The following is a 26,536-nucleotide window of genomic DNA, read 5'->3' as shown; positions in this document are numbered from 1 at the left end:
AAAATGCTTTTGAAAGAAATACAGCCTGCCTGACAAGACATAAACACTGAATTTCTCCACAGTTTGAGAAACCTGAATATACGGGGTAACTGTAGCTGCCTTCAGAGAGGAACAAGATAGCAATTTTATTATTGTCCGCTTTTCAGCTGGAGACTGTTGGAGACTTGTGTTACATGACAACCAGGCAGTCTCCGCATGACAACATTAAAGAACAGGTTGCAGTGGCTGCTGAGGCAGAGCTGAGAGCTCGGTGCCAGATGCATTCACACAAAGTGCCAATGCACACATGCTGGAGGACGCTCAGAGCGGAAAGAGGGAACAGAAAAGACGAGATCTGATGAAGTGTCGAGATGTCACAAGTCAGTACTTAAACAAAATGTACATCTGTGACATCACCATGAGTGTTCATGAGTGATTCTGTGACACAATCACATATTTCTATCTTTAGGTGTTTATGGTCTTACGTGACTGGAGTCTGATTTAACCTTCTAACACCGCACACACGGCTCAGCATGAGCCCATTCGATGCGAGTGGAAAAGACTTGCACACATAAAAAGCGCGTCAAAGAATAAACGAGAGGGAATGAAAAAATTAAAATTACACATGTACAAAATTACACATGCATAAAATATCATCTCATGCTTTTACAAATAGAAATTATGTGGATTGCAAAACCCATTTTACACATTTGTGAGGCCCAGTGGGGGGTTACACTCTACATGCTCTTTGAAGCTTCATACTGAATTACATTCACGCTGCTCCACAATAACACTAGTGTATTTTAGGTATCACATTCAAGCCAAGCAGCGATCTCTGTGGCTGCAACGTAAGGCCAAAGCGCCCACTGCCATTGGATGGCTACAAAATCAGTCAATCATCATTAACCCCAATGTTAAAATACTATACAATAATAGGTATTATGAAATAAATCATGTGGAAAGTTAAGCATGTTGGTGGAAACATCAGGGTTGGTCACCAGATGATTCACAGCCACATTGAACTGAGTTACATCCAGCTATTATACAAAAATCTGGGACTAGCATTGGTGAGGAAAGTTCATGCACTGACAGCATTGAGATATGTAACCCGAGTGAATAAAACCTGATTATCTAGTGGATGAAGATGGACCATAATAAAACACCAACCTCCCTGACTGGGAAATGAACCTGTGATACCTCAAGTGTCCACTTGAGGCTGGCTCCAGAAGTGAGTCAGTCTCCATAAGTCCCCATGTCCAAATGTCCAACTTCACAGCAGAAATAAACATGTTTACAGCCTGGTACAAAAAACTGTTTTGGTCTCTGTAGCTAATTTCCCCGTTCATGACAACTGTACTGAGGGTGAATTTATATACAACTCACCTGTTCACATTATATTAAGGCTTAAAGTTATGCAGGATTAAGAGCGTGGACGCTTTGATTGACAGGTGGGTGCTGCTACAGATGGTTTATTTAATCATCCAGGCATCATTTGGCCTGCTTTATAAAAATCTATCATGAATGCAGATTTTTGATTGGCTAAGCAGAGCTTTGCCAGATGGCAGCCAGGTTCAACTTTATTCCGTGCCTTTGTTTTCTGCATGGACGCCCTCGCTGTGTCGGCGCTGCAGGCTCGTCAGAATGAACGAAGCACTGATTTGGTCTGAACATGGCCACACTCCTGAAAACAAGACACACGACAGATGATTGTGGAATTCATAATCACAGCGTTGCGATTGTTTTGTCTCAAAGAGACGACGTGGAGATAATATCACGTCACGTTCAGCACATTGTACGTCCTCGCTTCTATTCAAAACAGGCAGGAACGAACCTCTGCTGATCATTTGAGCCTGATTGAACTGTCACACAAACGTATTGTCACATGAATTGAAATATTGAACCCTGATGCTACATAACCGCCTTCTCCGTGTGTGTGTGTGTGTGTGTGTGTGTGTGTGCGTGTGTGTGCAAAGCTGAGCCGACGTCTGAATGTGGCCTCTGATTTGTGAGGCTGTTTTCAATGCAGGAGGCTGCAGGAACAGATTAAACTATAACTCAGCACTTCGGGGCGTGGAGCGACAAAACAGATATGCATGAGGCATGGTGGCTGTGAGCGCACACATCAAACACACACACACACACACACACACACACATAGTCTGCATCAGATTACGACTAATGGTTGACAAATTGCATCTAAACTGAACTAATTCAAGTCTGAAGATTTCTTTTTTCCTAATGTATCCTCCCTCCTTTCTTTCTGTGAACGCATGCTAATCTAATGTATAAATCAGAGCAGCTGAAATGAAGTGCAGGCAATGCTAAAATGAATGACTTCGTATTTTTTATTGTGTAATCATTCACAGATTAACATGACGCAAACACACACACACACACACACTCCTTTTGTTAACCTCTGGCTTTTACAGCCACTTTCTTATTAACGTTTGGAAAGAGATGGCGATGTTAGGGGGTCCTTAAAACGGCTCTAAAAGTCAGGATTTACAACTGTAAAAGCCATCTGTGCGTCCTGCTTTACTTGATGATGAAGGTTTGCATGTCTTGACCATGTGGACAACATGGAGACGATAATAAAGCCGATCTGTCTGCTTCCTCACACAGCTATCAAGGCTGACACATGTGCTATTAACTACTCCCACACATTCTGTATCTACAGTACAGAGTAACCTCATTACCTTTATGTTCAACGGTATTGCTTATATGACTCAGATGACGGCAGCAGTCTGTCGGACCTCACAGGGTAATTATGTGATCACTTCCACTTTGTCTGTCATCGAGATAACAATAAGAAGATTGGACGAGAGCTGAGAATTGTGCGTAAGAGACTAGAAGTTAGACTTTAGTCTGAGTAAGCGGCGGCTGCAGGAAACCTACAATTTACGGCTGAAAGCACGTCTCAAGGCCTCAGTATGCTCGACATGATACCACAGCGAGAAGAAGAAATAGTCCTTGGCACACAACGTAGTTTGTTTCTTCCTCACACAGTGCTGGTGCAGACGGAGTCACTGAACACATACTGAAGACCAGCTGCAGCATTTCCACCAGAATGACAGAATGAACTGTGGGTTTGATGTTTCATTTCAATATCTTACTGGTTTATTTCTTGTGTCCCTCATCATTCGACTCTGCTGACATAACCTATAGGAACCAACGTGATACCGAATGACATCAACACCGACTAGATGCCTTTACAGTTGTATGAACACAGTGTTCACTTCTTCAGATAACATCTCTCTCTTTGTGACCACACTGGAGGAGAGCGAGGTGGAGATCGTCCTCTAGTTAAGTGTTAATTGGATGGCATTGTTCTGGTAGACCTGTTTTTAATACCTTTGGTACTGTAGATACTATTGAATGTATAATTATTGAAGATCATATTGTTTTAACAGTCTGTGGTCTGAGCATGGCCCCATCAATTGCTTTTGCAATCTTGGGTGATTGCCTGGACCCAAGAGGGTTAAACACATGGCATCGAAACAGTATTTATACTTTTAACGAAAACCCCATCGCGCTTCAAACAAAGTTGGACCATTAAATGAGATCTCTACCCCTTTTTCACGATGGAACCATTTTCTCTGATGTTTAAAAGCTGAGGTTTAAAGAACATGATTAAGATTCATTATATATTAAACACTACCAAACAGACCTTAGTCCAGGCTAAAGAACAAACACTCCAGCAGTCCCGAATTTAACCAATTTGCCGCACTAGGCAAGATTTAAGGTGGTGCCCTCCTTGCTTCGCAGCACTGCAAATTTACATACAAACACACAAGAAACTGAAACTTTGTCTTTGAAATTTTATTTTATTTTTAGAAAACAAGTTGCCCAATCAAAACATGAAACATGAAGCATGAAGATAATGAAATAAAAATACAAATAAATAAATACAAGAATATCCTACACAGAGTATAAATGGCTAACGCGCTAGCCATTCATTCTAGCATTAGCCGGTAATGTTATCAATTAACATGTCTTTACTACAATGAGCAAAGTCTTATTTTGAAGGGACTCTTATTTTGAAAATAGCCCCTCCCCCCTCTCCTCCTTCAGGCAGGCTTGAGGTTGCCAAGCAACCAGGACCAACTGCCGGCCCTAATCAGCAGAGCAGTTACTGCACCTGTTAGAATGTCAGTTGGAAATGCTGACAGAGAGAGAGAGAAAATGCTGAGACCACCCCTCGAACAGGAAGGATTTCTGGCCAAACCGTATTTCCAATCATTGAACCGAAATCACTGGGAGCATCCTGAGCCCTTCCTGAACGTCTACATAGTTATTTTGTGTTGATAAAGTGAAGAAATGTGACCTTTAGAGCGATTCAAAGAAACGTTACTTCTGCTTTCCTCCAGAAATGTTCCCGCCTTTTTAACATGGCAGTCTATGGGGCTGTGGATGGGTGAGGTGAACTGAGAGCAGGTACAGTCTAATGAGTCAGAGGAGGGGGGGCTTAGGGAATTATTATTGTTATTATTTAATAGGCTTTGCTATTCAGTTAAATTATCAAGGGCTTATTTTTTCATATCAACAAATAATAGTACCAACCAAAGTGAAAGTTTTTTTCTTCCTCCATTTGTGGCGCTCCCTGGGTGGATGGCGCCCTTAGCATTTGCTTATACTGCCTATGCCACGGGCAATGGTAAATGGTTCTATGTTTTTTTAGGTTACTCTTTCCTTTAGCTGCTGCAACACTTTCCCCATGTGTGCTTAACAGTCTCTCCTATAATAGGCTATGTATTTTTAATACATCATTTAAGTTTTGTTGATTAAAGAAACAGTACTTCCTCCTCCTTTTCTTCCTTCCATCCCTCCTACTCCATTTCCCTCCTTTCAGTGAGACTTTCCTTCTGTACTTCTCTCCTTTAATTTACTCATAGTCGTCCCTCTGTGCCGTTAGAAGCATATTGATGATGAAAAACTAATCTTATTAAATCACGATGCTTCCTTCAATTTGTATCTTTCATGCATTCGTTCATTTGCTCGACATTAGGAGGGATATTGACAACTCAGGGAAAGGTTAATTCAGCCTAATTGAAGGAACTTTTCCCCCCCGTCTTCCCTTCCTTCTTTACTTTGTTCAATCGATTAAACTGACAAAGCAAAATGACTCTAATGCTTCTGTCCATGGGAAGAGCTCTTACTAGAAATTGGCTTTCTGAAGCCATTTCTAAGTTGAGATGACCGTCTGACTTCTGACAGCAGATTAAACAAAGCAGAAGGAAATAATCCATGCAACACTTTAATGCAGTTAAATCCTTTTTTTTCTGATTTCAATGTTGAATTACAGAGCAGATGAAGCATCCATGTACAGTATGTGAGAGAGAAGAAGGTTTGTCTTTATCTTATTTGTAGCACATTTGATTAGTGCCTCTTCCACATCTTGATGACATGTACATTTCCAGCTAACTGCAGAAACGTAGTGCTTCTCTTTGCACTCTCCTCTGCTTCACTGCCTCCACTGTGTATCCATCAAAACAGCTAATAAAACACTTTAGTGGATGGTCGTCCGCTCAGCCTCCTTGGAGGAAAAAAGATGATTCACTCATTCAGAGAGGAAAGAAAATATATACAGAGAGGGAATCAACTTATTGAAGAGTTGATGTGTCGTGAATTTAGCTGACCGGCAGATTTTCACTTTGGGGAAAGCAAGAAATGTTGAATTATCCTCTTTTCTTTGAGGTATGTGTGAGGATCCTGAACGTGTGGGACTCCCTGAGTTATTTGTTTAATATGATGAGCACACATTTGTTCTCCGCTGAGCGGGCCGAGAGGTTGGCACAGTTCACCTGGCTGTTACCACTGAAGAGTCCAAACACCGAACCCTCTCTGCAGGGCTGTGCTCGGAGCTGTAACAGGGTTTGACTTGAGAGCAAAGAGCTGTATTCTGATATTAAAACTAAGCCAAGGTCAACAACAACAGAATCAAAAGAAGTACTTCATTTCATTGATACTCTATCTGGCAGGATAAGTACTAGAGTGGCATTGGGAGTTATAACTGCTGCTGTCTTTCCCCTTGTTATAAACGTGCATGTGAATCTTGTCACGGTTTATCCAAAGTCCAGACATGAGAAGGTTCGTCCTTCTCGCTGTTCCTGCAGCACGTTAACTCAGTTGTACCAAGCTGTATCGAACTGCATCATTGCACAGTTGTTGCGCTGCTCAAGTTTAAACACAGGATATAAATGATATATACGGGTCTTTAAGCTGAGGCTTCTAACTTGAGTACAGGCAGAGCAAACCTGACTTGCATGGTTTAACGGTTGACGAACATCATACTACTGGCGCCTGATGCTCTTTCTCTCTCTCCTGCAGCTGAACGCCACCTCACCCCCCCTTCACAAACACCTACGGGAGGTTTTGAACCAAAGTGCTTTCCAAACGCCAAATGAGGGGATATCTTTTGAAAGAACAGTGTTTCATCCCTCCAGTATATTGAAGGTGTGTGAGGACGGCTCAGGAGAGCAGTGACAGGTAAAGTGATTAACACAGCTGGAACTCACTGTCTAATCATAGTCTTCAAGACTTCAAGAGACAGCCACACACACCAAGAGAGGACTGATCAACATCCATCCATGTTCCATAAGTGCTCGTCCTTATCAGGTGGCTGGAGCCAATCACAGCTAACATTAGGAGAGAGGAGGGGTACACCCTGGAAAAGTCTCCACTTCATCACAGGGCTGACAAACAAGCATTCACACTCACATTCTCACCTGTGGGCAATTTAGATCATCATCATCATCATCATCATCAATTAACCTGCAACCTTTGCACTGGGTGGAAGCTGGGGCACCTGGAGAGAACCCATGTAGAGAACTCCACAAAGAAATGCACTAGCAAGGGTTCAACCTGGAACCATCTTGCTATAAGAAGACACTGACGGTGATCCTATGACTATCCCATGACTTGTTGGGTCAAGGAGAGAACAAATAATTAACTATTTGTCTGACTGTTGTGCCCGAGTCTTTGCTGTGTAACGCAGCGAGTCTGCTACAGTGTTCCACTGGGTTGAGATGTGGTGACTGATCATTTGTATACTCAAACCATTCAGTGAGCCCCTCATGTCCTGGATGGCATCTGCCTTTATTATGTCTCTTTTATTCAGGTTTTTCCTTGAGGAAGACGACAAGTTCACAGAAAGTTAGTACCATCCAAAACAACAGATATGACTGCTCCAATACAAACACAGAAGTGTTTCCGGACCTTTCACCTCCATATCTAAGGTCTGCTTGGGTTTAGGGAAGTAGAACTACTTGGTTCTGGTTATAGAGGCTCAGATTCCTGCTTAAAATAAAACTGACTGACAGCTGACTGTTAAAGAAGTAATACAAACTGCAACTTGACCTCCTCCTTTCCAGCAGAAAGAACATCACTTTTCATACTGAGAGAGAACAGTCATGATGTGCAAGACAACAAAGAGACTAAGAGAGATCACTTGTCAGAAAAACATCACAGGTTACTTTAAATGATTGAACCAGTGACAGTACTGGTGTTTTCTTCTGACGCTCTCTTCCTGGAATACAGACTACATTTTCAGACACAACCTTGACATGAAAGCTTTGATGGATGAGACTGTAAACGTAAAAGGGGTTTGGAGATGCACTAGATGTGGTCATGAGGTTCCTACAGATGGATTACATGTTAGACAGATGGATAGATGATACACAGACAGTCCTGACAGCATGACTAACCCGACAGATCGAAAGGTGCAGATAAACCTGGGGGCCATCCAGAGACGGTGGGTGGTGGCTGGATGAGAGAACCAGGTTTTGGGATGAATGGACAGATGATAGATGGAGGAAATGGGAGCCAACGCATTTGGCAGCAGTTGAGCTGCGGGTATCGACAGGGCAATGCTTTATGGGATGAGGTGCATCGCTAATGCAGCCAAGTGGAGAGGCACATGGACAGCCGCTGAAATGAAATAACTGCAAATAATGAGGCCGGTTGATAATTATCATCATTTACAACCACACCTCGCTCTTTCCTTAATGAGCCAATGTTAGTTGGAGTGAACTAAAAGGTCAGAGAAACGTCGAGAAATTCAGTTTCCTCCGGATTTCTGCTGCACTGCATTTCCCAGGGATCGGCCATCAATCAAACTGTGTGGGTGGGAGGCTTGTGGGTGGACAGTGTCAGTCAGATTCTGCAGTTTCCTCACAGTCATTCAATTATTTGAATGAAAAAACAACAACATTTATTTAGCCAATCTGAAGCTAGTGCAACGGCATAGAAGCCTTAACGTATAGATCGTGGTTCTGGTGGCTCAAACATTCATTGTAGGGCCAAACAATACCAATAATACTGCTAGCTGTAGCATCCATATTGTGCCTGTTAGAGTCCTAAAACAAAATCGTGTGACGTCACGCAGTACATATACAATACAATACATAAGGTTTGTACACTAGAAAGACACGAAGAAGCACGTTAGAGTCTTTTATTGAGATCTTTTTCTTCAGAATATTTTATTTGAAGATAAAACAGTTTATTGGTGCAGAGTGCCCACGACCCGAGGCAACTATTAATCTTTTTCGCAAATTTATTTGCAAAAAACTGTTTAAAATTTTACATAGGAATGAATGGGAAAGCCCGAAAAAAATAAAGAATTCAGGAGATATTTTCAACAATGAACTGCTCTGGCATACTTTCACAGAGAGACTTCATTTAAACTTTAAAATGTAGGTACTCTTGCCTTCTCTTCAGGGATTCACTTCACTCATCGACAGCTTTTACCGTTTTTAAACTATCAAGGCTTAAAGTTGAGCAGGTTTTTACTCAGATTTCTGGGTTTATAATGGGTGTGTATGTGGTGGAATGTTTGAGCTAGAGTGGATGACATCATCAGCTAGAGTGAGGAGCAGAGAGAAAAATCAGTGAAAAAATAAAACGTATTCGACTACCGTGGCCTCAAATGCCCCACTACAGACATGATTTATACATAGAAACGTAGGAAAATTTGTCTTCTCACTCACATTCGTCTGCTAAAGCTGTCAGCCTTATAGTTTTGGCGTAACACACAAAGATGCGCCACCAACACCCATCCACAGCCCCATAGACTGCCATGTTAATTTGAGAAGAGAACTTTCCAGAAGGAGCGGGGAGCACCTGTGCTTTCTCTCACTCCCGAGGCAAAAGTTTATAGAATTTTCACCTGAGAATCGGCAAGGAAATGGTCCACGGAGGATGCTGATGGTTGTTTCGGCTTTTGGATACGGCACACCGTTTGGCCAGAAATCCTTCCTGTTCGAGGGGTGGTCTCAGCATTTTCTCTCTCTCTCTGTCAGCATTTCCAACTGACATTCTAACAGGTGCAGTAACTGCTCTGCTGATTAGGGCCGGCAGTTGGTCCTGCCTGAAGGAAGAGAGGGGGGAGGGGCTATTTTCAAAATAAGAGTCCCTTCAACATAAAAATAAACAGGTAAAAATGACTATTTGAGTGTGCTTTCGAATACAGACCCCCGGCAACAGCCCACTCGGCAAACTCAAAATTTCTGTGGGAATTTTCTAGTTTACATTGTTATTAATGTTCTGGGTTGGGTTAAATCGCGTGGAACCAGCTAATTAGCTGAAAACAACACAACAGTCAGCACTAAACAGATAATGACTGTAAACAGTGTTGTTAAATGGAAATTAGCCAACGATGGTGTTGTTAATGCAAATAACCTATAATGCCTGGGGAGTGTAATTAGACCACACAGACACCAACATTCGTTCCAGGTTCCACATGCAAACACACCAGGCTGATATAAAGCCGCACTAGAGGCCGATTCTGCCTTGTGTGTGTGTGTGTGTGTGTGTGTGTGTGTGTGTGTGTGTGTGTGTGTGTGTGTGTGTTCCACATTAATTAGCTGGTTATCAGTTTAACAGCAGAAGGTCAAAACAGAGCAGGTAATGAAGCTGAACATGTGTGTCCTCTGCTGCAGAGTCACAGAGCTTCTGGGAAATGAGCCTGAACCAATCAGAGTGTTTCTTCTGACACACTCTCGTTAACACACTCGTTAACACCGGGTCCAACTCTCCCTGCCTCTCCGTCTTCCCCTGATTCTCTCTCATCCTCTTGGATGTCGTTTCGATACACCTCCGAGTGAGATCATGATCATCATCTTTTCATTTTTTAAGAGTATCATGAGGAGAACGTACTCCGGACTTGAGTCCGGACTGAGACTAGACAAGACCAAGACTGTGTCTCAGTTCCATTAGTACACTTCTGTGTAGTACATTGTGTGTACCTCCTGGTGTAGTGCACTCATTTTTGCAGGGTAGTGTTGGCCGTTGCGTACTTAACAGAAATGACGAACATCTTACCGTCTTTTTTTCTTGTACCCCGAATTGCAACCAGAATTATTCAGGTGCATTAGCATAACCATTTGACTGGCAAATCATAAATATAAAACATATATACAAAGTACATCTCTATATTGCAGCATTCACCACAACCACTTTAACTCCAACACCTTCCACCGCTGTCATTTTCACAGTGTCGGTGGTCCCTCTCCTTCCTCGGGTGAGAAGTGTTCCACGCTTTCTGACCATCATGAGTGTGAATGCTCTTATGTACTCAAAATAACAAGTCTAAGAATTGAAGTACACATCTTGAGACACACCGTAAGACTTTCCTGCTCCTCGCAGTTTTTCTTCTGGATGCTGTTTTGCAGATAAACTCTTTGTAATCACATTTGATTAAAGAATATTTAACTGGCTTCTCTGAGACAGCCAGATTCACTTTCTTGGAGTGTGTGTGAAACAGAGCGAGGAGGGATGATGCCGTTAACGGTAACAAATTAATCAGAAATATATAAAGTATCATGGATATCAACTGTTTATGTATCAGCGGATAGCGTGCAGCATATTCCACTCTCTCTCTTACAGAATTTAAAGCAGATTTATCAGGAGAAGTTAGAGTTGAACAAAAAAAACATGCAGTGTTTCCCACATAAAGACAGTGTGACTGGGCAGGACGGTGTGTTCCTCTTTCTTATTTCAGCATTTTGTTTCATTCACCACCTTTTTTGAATGTTTACTCACAAACAACTTTAATGAGCGTGAGTTTAAAGTCCACATCCCCCCAAAAAATGAAATAATTCACATTTCTTTCTTTTTCTTTCTTTTTTTAAAGATGTGGTTTACAAAATAATGAGTTTGGTTTGTGGAGGAACTTTTCAGCTGTTGTGGTATTTTTTGTGCCCGATAACTACAAACTGTCTGAACAAGTTTTTGAACTGCTCCTCAGCCGACTTTCACCATAATTAGTTTTATTATCTCTCAGCGGTGCCCGAGGTAAAGCTCTGCCGGAAAGTGAAAGTAAAACCTAAGTTCCGCCTGAAGAGTAAAAATTATTTCGGTTCATTATGCAACTGTGACGGGACAAATTAGACAGTCTGGGTAATTAATGGAAAACATTGGTGACATCCCCACAGTTGTTGCTTTGAACGGTCTCGAAATAAAATCCAGAGTCCAGAGTAAAAAGTGTCATGCCAGAACAGGAGCTGGGCTAGCAAATAACATACCCAGACTTAGCCACCTTCTGTAGACGAGGCGAAAAGACAGAAGGGGTCGAGAGAAAAAGAGAGCGAGCAAGAAGACGCCGGCCAAGAGACTAGTCAGTGATATCAGCTGCTGCTGTGTCTGCTGTCGGTGACCTTGTTGATGTTTGGCTGTTAGCAAAGTTGTCGACTCGACTAGTTTCTGATCAGAAGTAATGTAATCAGAACAAATACTCGAGCCGGGGGGGTGCTTAATTATAAATGTCCTCTTTTTCCTTCCTCCTCCTCCTCTCCTCCCTGCATCCTTTCATCCCTCTATCTTTCAGGTCATGTCTGAGGTAGTTTGACTAATCTTTGAATGGCTTAGTAACATTTTCATGAAAATTTCACCGCGGCTGCATCTATAATTCAACGCCAGCTTCGTTTTATCAGTCACACACATGAAACCACACACAAGCCTCTCCTCCTTTGTACTCCCCTTACACCTTTTTCTACCTTTTATCAGTTTCTCTCTTTCCTCTCCTCCTCTTTCTCTTCTTAATACCTCCTTTGATGCCCCCTTCTCTCTCTCTCTCTTTCTTGCTTCATCTCTTTTCTCTTTTGCTGTCCGGTCATGCCCCCCCCCCCTCTCCTTCCTTTATTTCCCTGGATTGCTCCTTTTATTTTCTGTTGCTCTGCTGTGGACTCTGAGGCGACGGCTCGATATCCTCCTCGCGTTTGGCGTTGTTGACTTTACTGTGATGTAATGTTCATCTATGTGTTTATTGAAGAGATTAGTTCTTCCAGCCCGTCGCAGCTTCGTCAGAGCTTGTTTGTGTTCGTTGGCAGAAGAACCTCTAACTGACGTGACGAGACAAAAAAACATGAAAATGCTTTTTTCACTCGATATATATTTTTCACATCAAGCTTAAATACCTTCATCCTATACATTCAAGACAAAAACGTGGCCTGTGTAGGACAGAACTTTATGTTTCATGTGTCCATAGAGGTTGCCTACTTGACCAGCTCCGGTTCTGGCATGACACTCAGCATTCCCCTGCTCTCCATGCAGGCCTGAGCTAAAAAACATTCAGAGTCACAGGTCAAAACAACCGCAACTATAAAAGGAAGGAGGTCTCAGGTCACAAACACATTCTGGATTTGTTGTGGATCTTCAGTCTGAAACTCACTTTGGAGCATGAATCAAGGTTTGACATGGATGGAACATGTTGTCTTGTCTACACCTGCCTGCTACTGCAAACCACACCACCCAAATAAAAGTACACATTTGTTAAGGCAGCGGCTGAATTAGAGGGAATGTGTCATGTTAAAGTTTTTAAATCATTAGAGAGACCCAGAACCTTTTCCTCGTCTGTTTGAATTTTCTTCTGTCTGAGAACAAACGAACTGCCGGTCCGGAGACGCCCTGAGATGTTATTGGTCTGAATGTGTCTGTCGCACTCACAAAAGGCAAAAAGCCATGATTTAAAGGTGAACTGACAACAACTGTAAGTGAAATGAATTACAAATGAGTCAGTGCAGATGGAGAGAGGTACAAAGAGAAAGACCACAGAGAGACAGAGAGGGGACGAAGAGAAAGAAAGGAGATGATGGAGAGAGGAGGAGGAGGAGGAGGAGGAGGAGGAGGAGGAGAGGTTTCCATCTGTTACTGTGTTTCTGCTGAATCAGGGAGGTGGCTGAGTTTCTAAATGTCAGGACTCCTCTTGACTCCACACACACAGAAAGAGGCTGTGAATGTTGGAATGCAGGCAATTTGCATTAATGAGAGTTTAGATGAAAGTTTTGGCAAAGAGAGAGAGAGAGAGAGAGAGAGAGAGAGAGAGAGAACACAGGAAGCCAACAAATCAGTCAGTCGACTAGTCAGTAAACAACCAGTCAGCCAGGCACGTCAGCAGTCAGTCGAGCGGCTGCAGTGAAGCATATTCATGATCTCGGCTGTCAGAGAAATCAAAGAGCAGACAGAACACGGCGCTGTTAAAGAGGAAGCTGCTTCTTTCTGACGGACAAACATCGAGAGTCAGGACGCCTCGACATGCTCGAACAGTGTTCAGTCCGCTCGCAGCTGCATGGATAACTTCATACACGACATTTCTTCAAAGCTTCTGCTTCATTCAGCACAAACTAAGAACATCAATCTAAAAAACGGTCAACAAAGGTGCTTATATCCAAACATTAGCCAACGAGCTCAAGCGTGAAAGTAAGTGATCATTTAAGCAGCAGAATTAACGAAGTAATTAAGTTACATAATTCAAGTTTTAAATGGAGTTTCTGCACACTTGTGTTTCAACATAAAACAGTTAAGCACTCTGACTTCTTATTTATTAATTTATTTTAATTCATTTGGGGGCATTTTTCTTGCCTTTATTTGACAGGACAGCAGGTTGCTGCAGCCCAAGTTGAGCTTCCAGGACACCCTTAGTTTATTTTTTATTTTTAACGGATTCATCACAGTAACATGTTTGTATTTTCAGTATTGGACGTAGCATTGTGTTTGAAAGCCAGTTGAGGAAGAGGAAGTTATTTAATCAGCAGCAGACACGACTTCCCTTTATCTCGTGTTTCGAGTGACTAAAGAGGAATTGTTCAAATGTCAAATTTATTTAGTTTAATTCAAACTTCTTCAACATTTTGTCAACACTACACAAACACTGGGTAACTGTTAGGTATGATAAATCTGTTTTGAGTTTTAGATTAATTGATGGATTGATTAGATATTTCATTGACTGGATTGGGCAGATATCGCTCTCTGATTATCGTCAAACTGTTTCTCTTCAAAACATCAGTACATATATGGAAGAGGAAGTGCTGCATGAACTCGGACAGAAACTCATGTTTGCGTGCCACACCTCCATCATCTGCACCAGTTATGCCCTTTAGCTGTGTGTGTGTGTGTGTGTGTGTGTGTGTGTGTGTGTGTTTCTGTTGTACGCGTAGGTGTGAGTCTCTCTGGGCAAACGAACACCGAGCATATGTGTTTGAATGTGTGTCACTATTAACCCCCATCTGCTCGCAAGTGATGTTCAGCTGGCTGCCGGCTTCACTATCGTGTGTGTGTGTGTGTGTGTCACAGAGAGAAATCCTTCAATACCTCTTCGTCTCTTTGTGTCGATTCATAGTTAAAATTCTTGTAACACAGTCCAGAACTTCCTGCGTGTCTTCGCGTTTGAACGAGGTCACGGGTCTCGGCTGAACAAACCCGTCAGCGCTGGTTTCACAGCAGGCTCGGCTGGCGGCCTCGGGGGTGAAGGCACTGACCATGAACTGCAGCATCCCGACCACGAACCTTTGTTGCATGTCATTCCCCATCTGTCTCCAGATATCCAGTTAAAAAGGCAAAAATATGTATTAAAAAAAAAAGATTTGGGTTATTTGAAAGTCAGAATTTGTGCAGAAGACATGTTGAATCTCAAGTGGGAAATGAGTCATTCATGAAGAAAATCTTAGGAATGACTGAAGGGATGAAGTTTGAAGTTTATCCAAGGGTCAGTTTCCTCAAATAAAACCAAAGAATATACCTGTGAATATTGTAACCAAATAAAAAATACCTTTCCTCCTACAGAAACATGATCTTCATCTACCTCTAGATGTTAAATACAACATTGTTAAACTTCTTCATCTGATGTTGGACACAGTTTGGGATTGTTTCCCAATTGTTTTTCCCGTTACACCGGGCTGAAGTTCATCGAGATCTGCGACAATGCCGTGACAAAGTGTGTCAAATAAAAACAGGTGCTTTAATTAGCTGCAACCTGCATCTCTAAAGACTTCCTCAGCCTCCGGCAGCTACAGTTTTGACCCTATGTAGGGTCGACCAAAGTATCGATACCGTGATACTTTTACGATATCACCCAGTATTTACACATCGGATTGTATCTGAAGTACCTACGTTAGAAAAAAAACACAGATCTACAACAGAACTACATCACCAAGAGAGAGACGTGCTGACACAACATTTGTAGCTTTATAAACTTTATATTGGGTAACTAAGTTTGTAAGTAAACTAGGGCTGCCACAAACGATTATTTTGATAGTCGACTAATCGGATCATACGTAAATTGACTGTCCCGGAGAGGGGCAGGTGGGCAGGTGCTGTAAAGCTCGCGGACGGAGCCATGAGCCACCTTCGCCCCCGAGTCTTTCCATGCCGACCCAGAGCCGCCGCAGAGGAAATGCAACCGGTGGTGGCCGGCCAGCGCCGGTTGCATTTCGAGGGGAGAGGTCCCTCGAGGGGATCCTCCCGCACCGCGCAGCCGTCCCTGACCCACTGGGTTGAATCCACCGAGTTGGCAGGCTGTGCGGAAGTTGCGGAAAAAAATCGCGTGATTGGTTAAAATTGCAACACCGCCCTGAATTCACGGGGATTCACTGAAGTTGCGTTGAAGTTGCAAATCGCAACATCGTGAATTCCTGGAGGGTCTGTGTTATGGTATCATTTACGGTACAGCCAGGCCTGACGCCGATTACAACTACTGCGCATGTGCGTAGGTGTGTGTGTGTGTGTGTGTGTGTGTGTGTGTGTGTGTGTGTGTGTGTGTGTGTGTGTGTGTGACGCGGCAGTGGAAGCTGCAGCCGAAGTGTCGAGAGAAAAGAAAAGTAAAAAAAAAAAGAAAAGGGATGCGTCAACTACTAAATTAGTTGTCGACATAATCGTGACTAATCGACTAATCGTGGCAGCCCTAAAGTAAACACAATAAAATTGTGACATAAGAAATAACCTACTAGAAATATGTTAATATTTATATATGAAATCCAGTTACAGTCATTCTATAGGAAACACAGCAGCTGGTCCTCGACGTGTTCAGTGACTGTTCCTGCACCAGCACTGTGGGCAGTTTGTTCTTTTGCTGCGGTATTTAAAGAGGTATCAAATGTTTCATTGTTTAATTCTGGTATAGTGACACAGTTAGCCCAAGAAAGCTGAAATTTGTAAGAAAGTTTTAGGTTTGTTTCATTTATGTGCTTCAGAAAGACACAGAATAAAAAATGAAAAGATAAAAACAACTTAAGGTGCGACTCAAAAGCACCAATAACGCCCTGTCCCAGGCGATGTAGCATGGTGGGACGATCTGAGGGCTTTAGTGATTCTGCAGGCGGTGAGAGAATCGGAGATGTAGAGGCTCGACTGTGGACAGATTTATAGACAATGAGAAGGATTTTTAAAATTGATCTTGAAGTGAACGGGAAGCCAGCGCTCTGAATCACCCGTGGACGGGAAACGGCAGCTTCAGAGAGCGCGAGGTAAAGTAATCCAGCGTTTGTGCTTTGGGTCAATCGGCTAAAAGGAAGGCGTGACAATGGGAGTGACAACCTCCACATGGATTCATAGACCTGAACCGGATTGTGTGAAAAGGTTGGTCATGAAGCAAAGGACAGCTGATTGATCGGTCATGCCAACTGGATGGAGGAGTTCATTGGTCCACAAAGTTTATCCCTCCCTATAGCAACAGCAACCTCCTGTCTGTGTGTGTGTGTGTATTGAAAATGTGTTAATAATCAGGCTGAAAGCTGCATGTGACAATAATACAGTCACATCAGAGAAGTTTCCACTGAGTGTACGCAGCGTTTTCTCTTTTCCTTTGTCGGTTTATCGACGACATGTTCGTTTTTTTAATAAAATTCATCTACCTGCCGTTTGCGGCTGCTGCTTTAAACTTCGATTCCCTTTGATTACATGCTGCACTTTCTAGAAACACAAAATTACAGCTCTACAAACTCCTTCTGCATTAATATAAATTGCTCGGGCTTCAGTGAAACCACCGACTGTCTTTACAATCAGAAAAACTGATGACTTCAGTCTTTGTGTTCTGCGCCGTGCGGCTCAAAACGCTCACGGGGAAAATCAGCAAAACAGAGATGAAGCACGTCAGTTGGACAGTCTATGCTGCCGACTGTATTTCATGCATTTGTAATAGCTTTTAAATTATTTGTAGCTGTAATATCAGCCGTAAATTATGGCCCCATGCTGACTCCAAACCCACTGATATCATTTTTCTTCCTTGCAGTATTTAATTATTTCTATTTCATATTCTCCTGTAGAGATTTTTTAGTAATGTGGGTTCTTACATGCTGATTGTTTTTCTGGGATTAATCCAGGGAACGTTAACGGTTTGAAATGGCTCCTGTATGGGTAGTTAAATAATGACATATGGGCAATTGTGGTAAAACCGCACATGCGTTGGTGTGTGTGTGTGTGTACGTATATATCTGGCAACGAGGCAAGATAATGAGTTTCCACTGTATTTACATTTTTCAAAGCACGGGGGCAATTATCCAGCTATCAGAGCCTGCGGCTCGATGAGTCGAGAGGTAGCTGTAATATTGATAATTTAAGTAAAACGCTGTAACGTTTCATTTGTGTTGCTGTGATTTGTTTCAGTGTAATAACTAAGTCAAATGCAAACGCCTCATTTATATTAAGTACGAGAGCGTCTTGTTTATAATAGAGTACGGATTATAAAATATGCAAAGACTGAGCAGCTTCAGGTTCTGCTGAGCTGCTTTATTCCACAGTACAGATCTTTATTTGCACAAAAGCTATTAAAAAAGAGACAGCTGCAGTTCCTCTAACGTCCACCTGAGGCTGGCTCCAGAAGTGAGTCAGTCTCCATAAGTCCCCATGTCCAAATGTCCAACTTCACAGCAGAAATAAACATGTTTACAGCCTGGTACAAAAAACAGTTTTGGTCTCTGTAGCTAATTTCCCCGTTCATGACAACTGTACTGAGGGTGAATTTATATACAACTCACCTGTTCACATTATATTAAGGCTTAAAGTTATGCAGGATTAAGAGCGTGGATGCTTTGATTGACAGGTTGTTTGGGCACCCAGGCATCATTCAACCTGCCTCAGGTCCACCACCGAGCCGAGGCGGTTAAGGTTGTTCTGTTCGAGATGCTTTGGAAAGCACTGAGGCCACAGATTTCTAATGGATCCATAAGGAGAAGTAAAAAGCTGCAGATATGTGAAAGAACGTTTTCTCAGACCTCTTCAGAAAATGAGAGCCTGCTGCTTTGTTGCAGCTCCAGCGATTATCCCACTCCAGACTGCCTTCAGCTTCTCTGGTGTGTTGTCAGTGTTCATGCACACATTAGCATCATAACATGGCACACACACACGTGGTTCTAAATCTTTTAAAAACAACTACAATCATGAAACACTGTGTGTGTATTTCATACAGTCATTGGTGCACACACACACACACACACATGTGACACAGCACAACATGGTTTCTGCTTTTCAACAAAAGAGACCACCCGGTGTTTTCTTCATTGTTCATTCTGTATTGTTACTCCACATGGAAATTACAGCCAGCACCACTGCAGAGAATAGAGAGGTAAAATGAAAGAACGTCAAATCTCCCACTGACAAAAAAATAAAATAAAAACCCACGTTTCTATTGCAGGACCCCCCGCTGAGAGCAACATTTGGAGCAACGCAACCAGCACTAGGAAAAGAGGAAGAATCCTTCTGAACCAAACCTGAATGAACCATCCAGCTGTTCTACAGCTGAGAGGAAACGTCGGACATCCAGGTCAGCGCTGCACAAAGCACATGTGTAACTTCAGACAGCATGAGGCAAACACACAGACGCACACTTTTCTGCACAAAGGGGACGAAGCTGCTTTTAGAAATTGTGACTTGAATCATGGAGCCACTGAGCTACAACGTAAACGCTCGGTAAATCAATCGCCACATATATCTTGAAGGCGTCGACCTTGAGCAAGACACGTTCTGTCATCACACACACACACACACACACACACACACACACACACACAAATACCAAATCCAGGGCTGCAACAAAAGGACGTCGGCTCACTGCTACACGGACACACAAAGCATAATCTGAGTTTAAGAAACAAACAATCGAAACTCAAATTATCGTCAGTTGGTTCTTTGACTCTCTGGATGACGATGCTGACGTTTGTATGAGCTCGTAACTCACAAACACGTTCTGAGGCTATACAAGAGTAAAAAGAAATCCCATCATAAAGACTACCAAGTATTTTTATCCAGGCACAAACATGATGAATGAATGTGGAAGTTGTAGTTACATCAGGTTTGAGTTTGAACCTAAAGTGGTTCTTCGTACTCATTCAAGGTGATATATGATGATCGGAGTGTTTGAGTAGATCAGATTAGTAGATTATTACTGTTTGAAATAAGAAATGGCACCACAACAGTCATTCCTACGTACAGCCACATACTTTCGGCATTTAGCATCAATTATCTGAAGCCATAAACTGTCCTTTTGTTGGGTTTTATCAAAACCAGGTCACATTGCTGCAAAGGGTGACTCAAAGAACCAGTAAAGAGAACTGCACAGAACCTTTAAAAAGGAAAACAATAGATTATTAAACATAAAAAGGTTCAAAGCATTTGTGACTGAAAGAACTTTTTAAAGAACCATCAACAGCAGAAAAATGTTTTCCAGAGAACTCAAAGTGCTTCAGCTCACTTAACAAGAACCAGTGGAGTAAAACTGACCTACATTTCCACTAAATTCTGCTGGTGATCCAAGTTTCAGGACCAACGCCAAAATAAAAGAATCATTTTATACCTTGCAGTAAGAAATCTTTTAATCATCTTTACAAAATCAGTTCCTCACTGTTAAATTCTAAACATGAGCAGCTGCACAAGAAGCAAAATCATCATTTAAATCAGGAGCACCGTATTCAAAGAAAGTCTGACCGCAGGTTTAACACGCAGCACTAAATGTTCCAAACACTATTAATGTGAATATATTTGAAATTCATGTGTCCAAAAATAACAAATTCAACCTGAGCTTGGATGCATGCAGCAACAGAAACATTTACTCTCTGTAGAAAGCCATTAATAAAATAAAAACAAGATCAATTTTTAAAAAAAATCCATTTTCTACAACTTAGAACCTGCGTGGTGGCTCGTTGCCCTCTGCTGACTGAAATCACAAAGAGCGCAAACGCTAATGAGCTTCTACACATGGAGTCAAAGTGCAGCAGCATCTATTCATTATCAGCACAGAGGCGCTAAATAATTAAAGCGGGTGAGTTTGAAATCTGAATCATGATTTATTTATCTGTTTTCTTCTTTTTTTCTATCGATACAGCAGCATGAACAGTTCACCCGTGCTGCAGTTCTAACTGTGACCGCTTTCCTCGTGTGTTCAGGTCATTGCTGTGGTCAGGTGGAAACCGTTCATCTCCAGCGTTCTTATAACAATACAGGTGTCAATACATGATCTCCAGAGAAAAGCACAAGGCCTGAGCAGTGTTCATTTTGTCAGATGAGATGAAATATGTTCGTCAACGAGCCTTTTTCCCTCGACTAAGACGACGCAATGTTCTAAAAACACTGAGGAAAAATAAGCCACTGTGCGTTTGTGTTGACGAATAAAAACGAAAATGTCATGCAAGTAATAAAAAATGAACAAAAACGTCCTCCTTGTTTTCGTCGACTATATAAGAAACAAAGCAGCATCCAGTCCTGCTGTCATGTGTTTGTGCAGCACTTCTTTGACTGTAGCAACGTCACGGCCTCACGTTTGAATCCTCTGGCTGCTCTCGAACCTGTGGCTGGAAACAAACAGCACGCAGGAGAAACACGGCGTACGGACAGACAGCACGATCATGTTCGGAAGGAAAAACAGACTGGACGTGTGGTCCCATTCCATTATTTAGAAAAATGAAAGTGAAAATGAAATCAAGTGCATATTAAGTGTGTTTTGAAACAACAGACAAGACACTTAGCAAAGTTGCATTGAAGATGAATTCATTCAGTTCAATCAAGACATTTAATCAACATGTTAACTGTGGAACAAGTGAACTGGAATTAATAAACATAAAAAAAATCCTGAAATAAATAGAAAATGACTCAAATGTTTTGACTAAAACTGGACGAAACTTTTGAGACTTTTAGTCGACTAAAATATGACGAACAAAAATGATTTGTGAAAGACTAAAAGTGACTAAGACTAAGAATGAACTTTGAAACAAGACTAAGACTAAATTGAAAAATGGGTGACAAAATTAACACTGGGCCTGAACCTGGCTCCACTTTAGCCACAATGTCATAGTGTGACGCTTTGTGCAAAGTTCTGCTGGGTCATGCCATTCATGTGGATGTTACTTCTACACGTAGCACCCACCTAAGCATCGACCGTGTACACCTTTTCATGCAAACAGTATTTCCTGCAGCGGCCTCTTTCAGCAGGAATGGTTTGAAGAACACAACAACGAGTTCAACGTGTCGACTTGGCCCCGCAGATCTCAATCCCATCAAGCATCTGTGGGATGTACTGGACAAACAAGTCCAATCCATGTAGGCCCCACTTCGCAAACTTCCAGGACTTAAAGGATCTGCTGCTAACGTGTGTGTGCCAGATACCACAGCACACCTTCAGAGCTCTGGTGGAGTCCATGCTTCTGTGGTTCAGGGCTGTTCTACATGATATTGTAGGCTTCTGATCAGCCTTCAAACTCTTTGTGCTCCATCTTCTCTCCTGTACCTGAAACATGCCACCACAACCAGCAGTGCATCATTTTTTAACACAGTACCACTTTCTGTTTCCGTGACATCAAGCTCATAAAAGTTTCACAGTTAGTGACTGAAATGTTTTGCTATGCAGCCCCAACAACAAGAAATCTGTAGCTCGCTTAATTAACAACTGACAAGTCGGCCGAGACTTAAAGATTTTTTTGTGCCCAGTCGTGACAGATTCTGGCACATGGGGACTGTGGTCAGAGGTTTTTTTTTCTTCTCTGGTTGCTACATTTGTCTGCCTTGTGTTTGCAGATAGTGCAGCAGAGTTATCAGAGCTGCTGCTGGTCTGTGAGAGTGCTGAGACTGAACTACAGTGAATATGAAGAAAGAGCTCCGTGAAGCTGCAGAGCTGAGTCACAACTCTCTGTGGGTTCAATCACACAAGCCAACACTCTAATGTTACCGGTGTCAGTTACTTCATGGCCCTTTGTTGCATGCTCCACCTCCTTTACCTGACTTTGTAGATGTGCACAGACTGATTGATTGACATCTTTCCAGTTAATTACATTGCACCTGTGAAGGCCGGAGAAACCTTTTTGGCCACTAGGGGGCCTCAAAACGTGTTGAACTTGTTATCAAACAGCACGTAAAGAACAATCATATGATTCTGCACGACAATATTCACTTTCTTTAAGCTCTCTATCAGCTGCTCAGGGAATGATCTGGCTCTTTAGCTGCTAAGTGTTCCACTACGTTCGCCATCTGCTGACTAACCGATGAGTCTTTAGCTCGTCATCTTTTTCACTGAGATTCTAAAAGTAAAGATACAAACCATCAATATCTCCAGAACGAGAAGTGAGAGCACGTTGTGAAGCGTCACGATTTTTCTGAGTCAGCATTCAATCTGATAAAACTAAAGGAGGAGATGTATTTGTCACCAGAAACTAGAACATTTTGCTCCATTCGTGAGAGAAATTAATGCAGAGCAAACTTTGATTTGGCTGCACAGTAACTCCCAGTATAGTATAAAGTGTTAATGAGACACCTGTTTGACTAAAGCATGAAAACTTAAAACTATCCGAGTTCTGCCAAATAATTGGTTTTGGTACCATCTGTAACTGAAACATGTTTTTATAACTGATCCACACACAGTCATGAACACACAGACCGGCATCATAAATCCTCCGCATGCTTTTGGAGAATAATAAAGACGAAACGCCTCCACAGAGTCGAGTAACCAACCATCCACAGCAGCAGCCCTGCAGCTTCACTGATCTTTATCCTGCAGAGCCTTTTCCTTCCCCTGAGCTTCATGGTCCTGCATGGAGCACGCAGCTTACCGCAAAGCACCAACTCCACACCACACTGTGCACATTAAACACTTCCAGCCATAAACATGGAGGCAGGGAAGCGTGCCGCACTAACGGCTGCTACCTCTGACATGAGACTTCATTTCTCGTGAGACGTGTGTTTAAAACGTTAAACCTCTTGTTCCCCCGGAGGCCCCAGCCACTGGCTTCATGCTCGGATATTTCCTGCGTGCAGGAGGTGGATTTCCCTCCTAGCAGTCCAGATAACTTCTGTCACATCTCACCGCCGCCTCTAAGTGACAACCTCTGTGGTTGTAAAGGTCCAGTGTGTCATTTTTAGTATATGAGTGTATTTATTGGCAGAAATTGAATAAAACATTCATTAATGTTTCCATTACCTGAAAATAAGTGTTGTTGTGTTTCGTTGTCTTAAAATAAGCGAGAGCGGAAGAGACAAACCAAACTCTGATCTAGAGATGGACGAATGTGAATTTGCCAACCAGGGTTTTTCCTACATGCTTGGATGGAGAGCGTGAGCCGTGGGAGAGTATTCATTTGGTTTCATCTGCAATCCTACACTGTAACCTTTAAGTGTTCCTCTAACATCTACCTGAGTCAGTCTCCATAAGTCCCCATGTTAAAAACTTCACAGCAGAAATAAACATGTTTACAGCTTGGTACAAAAAACTGTTTTGGTCTCTGAAGCTAATTTCCCCGTTCATGACAACTGTACTGAGGGTGAATTTATATACAACTCACCTGTTCACATTATATTAAGGCTTAAAGTTATGCAGGATTAAGAGCTCCACCTCTTTGATTAGCCACCACACTCTGAGCGTTACAGCAGCTCTCGTCAATATCCACCTCTCATACTGTCTATTATTGCCTCCTATGTCTTCTGTTCTTTTTTTTTTAGCAATATCATCCAACTTTGAGATTTCCACCATCAAACCAAGAAGCACATTTCTCTCTCAGACCTGTATCAGCCATAAAACAGCTTAAATGTGTTTAAAGATGTCGTTTTCCCCCAAACATGCGATGGTAAACTTTAAAAAGAAATAAATGCACAATATAAAACATTCCTTTAAATATATATATGCTTAGCTCTGGTCTACCAAATACAAACCTAGTCTAAGTCAGGCTGCAGGCTGAACAGATCTGAGCTTCACATCTGTAAGGAGGCTACAGCCAGTCTGCTGAGATCACACATCAGGGATGCAGAACAGGACGTGACAGAGAAACAAACCCGACCTGTCAGCTCCTCCTGGTCCGCTTCATGAGGACCGACAGTGAAACAGGCTGCTGAGGTAGGTGTGTGTGTGTGTGTGTGTGTGTGTGTGTGTGTAAACTGATTCACAACTGAGATCAACAGTTCCAACAGACACACGAGCAGCTCCGTGGATGAAGATCAGCTGTCCACGAACCAGCACCAGAACCACCATCCTTCATCCGCGCTGCGTGCGCAACATTCAAGTTTGAGAGACATTTATAAATCCCATCCAAAAAAACAAAAAAAAACAAAAGAAGCAAGAGCGAGATTAAAAGAGGCAAACTGAAGAATTAAACAGAGGAAAATCAAAGTGAGATCAGAGAAAAGACGCGGTCTGTTATTTCTTCAAATAAAAAGAGGAAGGAAGCGAGAAAATATCACAAAAAGAAATGAAAGAAAGTGGAAACAAGCGCAGGAAAAGCCGGAAGATGAAGGCTTCCTCTCAGCGACAAGCAGCGGGTAAAAGCTCCGGCAAAGACCCGCGGGACAACACAGACAGAGAGAGATCCAGCCGCGAAAAATAGAGGAAAAACCAGAAGAAGCAAAGAAACAAAGAAAGAAGGAGGAGAAGAAAAAGAGAGAACTGACCTGCCGACGGATGAGGGACAAAAAGAGGCTGAAGCGAGAGAGGGCAGGCGGTGAGGCTCGGTGTGCGCTCGGTAACCGGGCTGAAGCTCCGACTGCGCGCCGGAGAGTGGGGCGGTGATGAACAGCAGCAGAGAGCCGACTGGAGCGAACCAAGTGAGCGCTGGCAGGCAGGGGGAGGACCGGGCAGCGGAGCGGCCGCTGGGAGCTCCGTGCGTAATTACGCACCTGGCTAAAAGGCGCACAGAGGGAGCCAGAGGGGCTCTTAAAGGGACAGCCCATCCAAAAACAAAAACTGAATGTTCAATCATCAGAGGAGTCCTGCTGCTTTAACACAAACACCCCTACACACTCAGGTAATTAAGAGCTGCTGTAGGGTCACAGGTCATGTTTGATTAAAATAATAATTGAGCCCGATATATCATTTTTAATGAAGTGCAGGTGCAGCGCACACACCCACACAGAGACACGGTTTGTTTACCTTCAGCACTTTAGACTTTTTGTTTTATTTTCCACCCTGAAAGCAGAATTATGTAGAAACTGCACTTTCATTTTCTCTTCCGTCAATATCCTCTTCACTCTCTTCTCCTCTGCCATTATGTCCACAGAAGCTGCTGAGCCTGGTTACCTCCTCCTCTTCTTCCTGGTAGTCCATAACGCCTGTTGGTACAAACACTCAGTTCGTCAGCTTGGCGGTGAGCTGAGCTCACCGCCAAGCTGACGAACTGAGCAGCTAACAGCAGCTACGGCTGTCCATAGAGGCTGCTGAGCCAGCTCTGGTTCTGGCAAGACACCTGACTCCCCACCTGGTGGTCCAAAAACGCCTCAGGTACAAACACTAACACTCCCACTGGTGGTGTGCGCTTGCGGATCAGGCAGCCTGGCTAACAGAATGAGCTAACATGAGCTATTAGCGGCTAACAGACTGAGCTAACAGCAGCTAACAGACTGAGCTAACATGAGCTAACAGCAGCTAACAGACTGAGCTAACAGGAGCTAACAGCAGCTACAGCTGTCAGCAGTTTACTTCACTGTCCATCATAAACTCTGTAAATCACAGAGAGTTGAGGCGGAGCAGCCGGAGGACATCAGAGGGAAAACCAGAAAACATTTCCTCCATAAAATATGATCCAGTTTCACCAGAATCAGTGAAATAGTTGCTGCTGTGTGACTTAGTGCCGTAAAGCGTTACGTACTTCTCCCGACCCGGAGCCCAAAGTTACATAGAGTGAGAACAGACGTACGAATGACAGAGACACCGTTCAGCTGATCACAGGTCAGTGTGTGATTCTAGTAAATTATTTAAAATCTGTTCTCTTATGGTAGGAAAGTTACACAATGCATGAGCAGGGTGCACGCTTGGCAGTAGCCTAATGATGTTACGCTTTCGAAAGCGGACTACTGGACAGAGTATGGATCTTTGAGAAGCTGCAAG

At 42.7% G+C, this 26,536-nt stretch overlaps 1 protein-coding gene across 2 annotated transcripts in view; it reads right to left on the bottom strand.

The window, feature by feature from the left end:
* raly (RALY heterogeneous nuclear ribonucleoprotein) overlaps positions 1-25,500 on the bottom strand; it is a 119,035-nt gene extending 93,535 nt beyond the window's left edge. The window contains exon 1 of one of the 2 annotated variants that reach the window (XM_027278954.1): positions 25,105-25,500. The gene's annotated coding sequence lies outside the window, so the exon portion shown is untranslated. Of the gene's footprint in view, positions 1-24,372; positions 24,922-25,104 lie in introns of those variants that run through there. The other variant, XM_027278955.1, reaches the window with a different exon arrangement.
* Between the last annotated feature and the right edge of the window lie 1,036 nt (positions 25,501-26,536).

The sequence above is a fragment of the Larimichthys crocea genome, chromosome VI (assembly GCF_000972845.2).
Source record: "Larimichthys crocea isolate SSNF chromosome VI, L_crocea_2.0, whole genome shotgun sequence".
Taxonomy (NCBI): domain Eukaryota; kingdom Metazoa; phylum Chordata; class Actinopteri; family Sciaenidae; genus Larimichthys; species Larimichthys crocea.
This window is presented reverse-complemented; position numbering and strand designations above follow the sequence as displayed.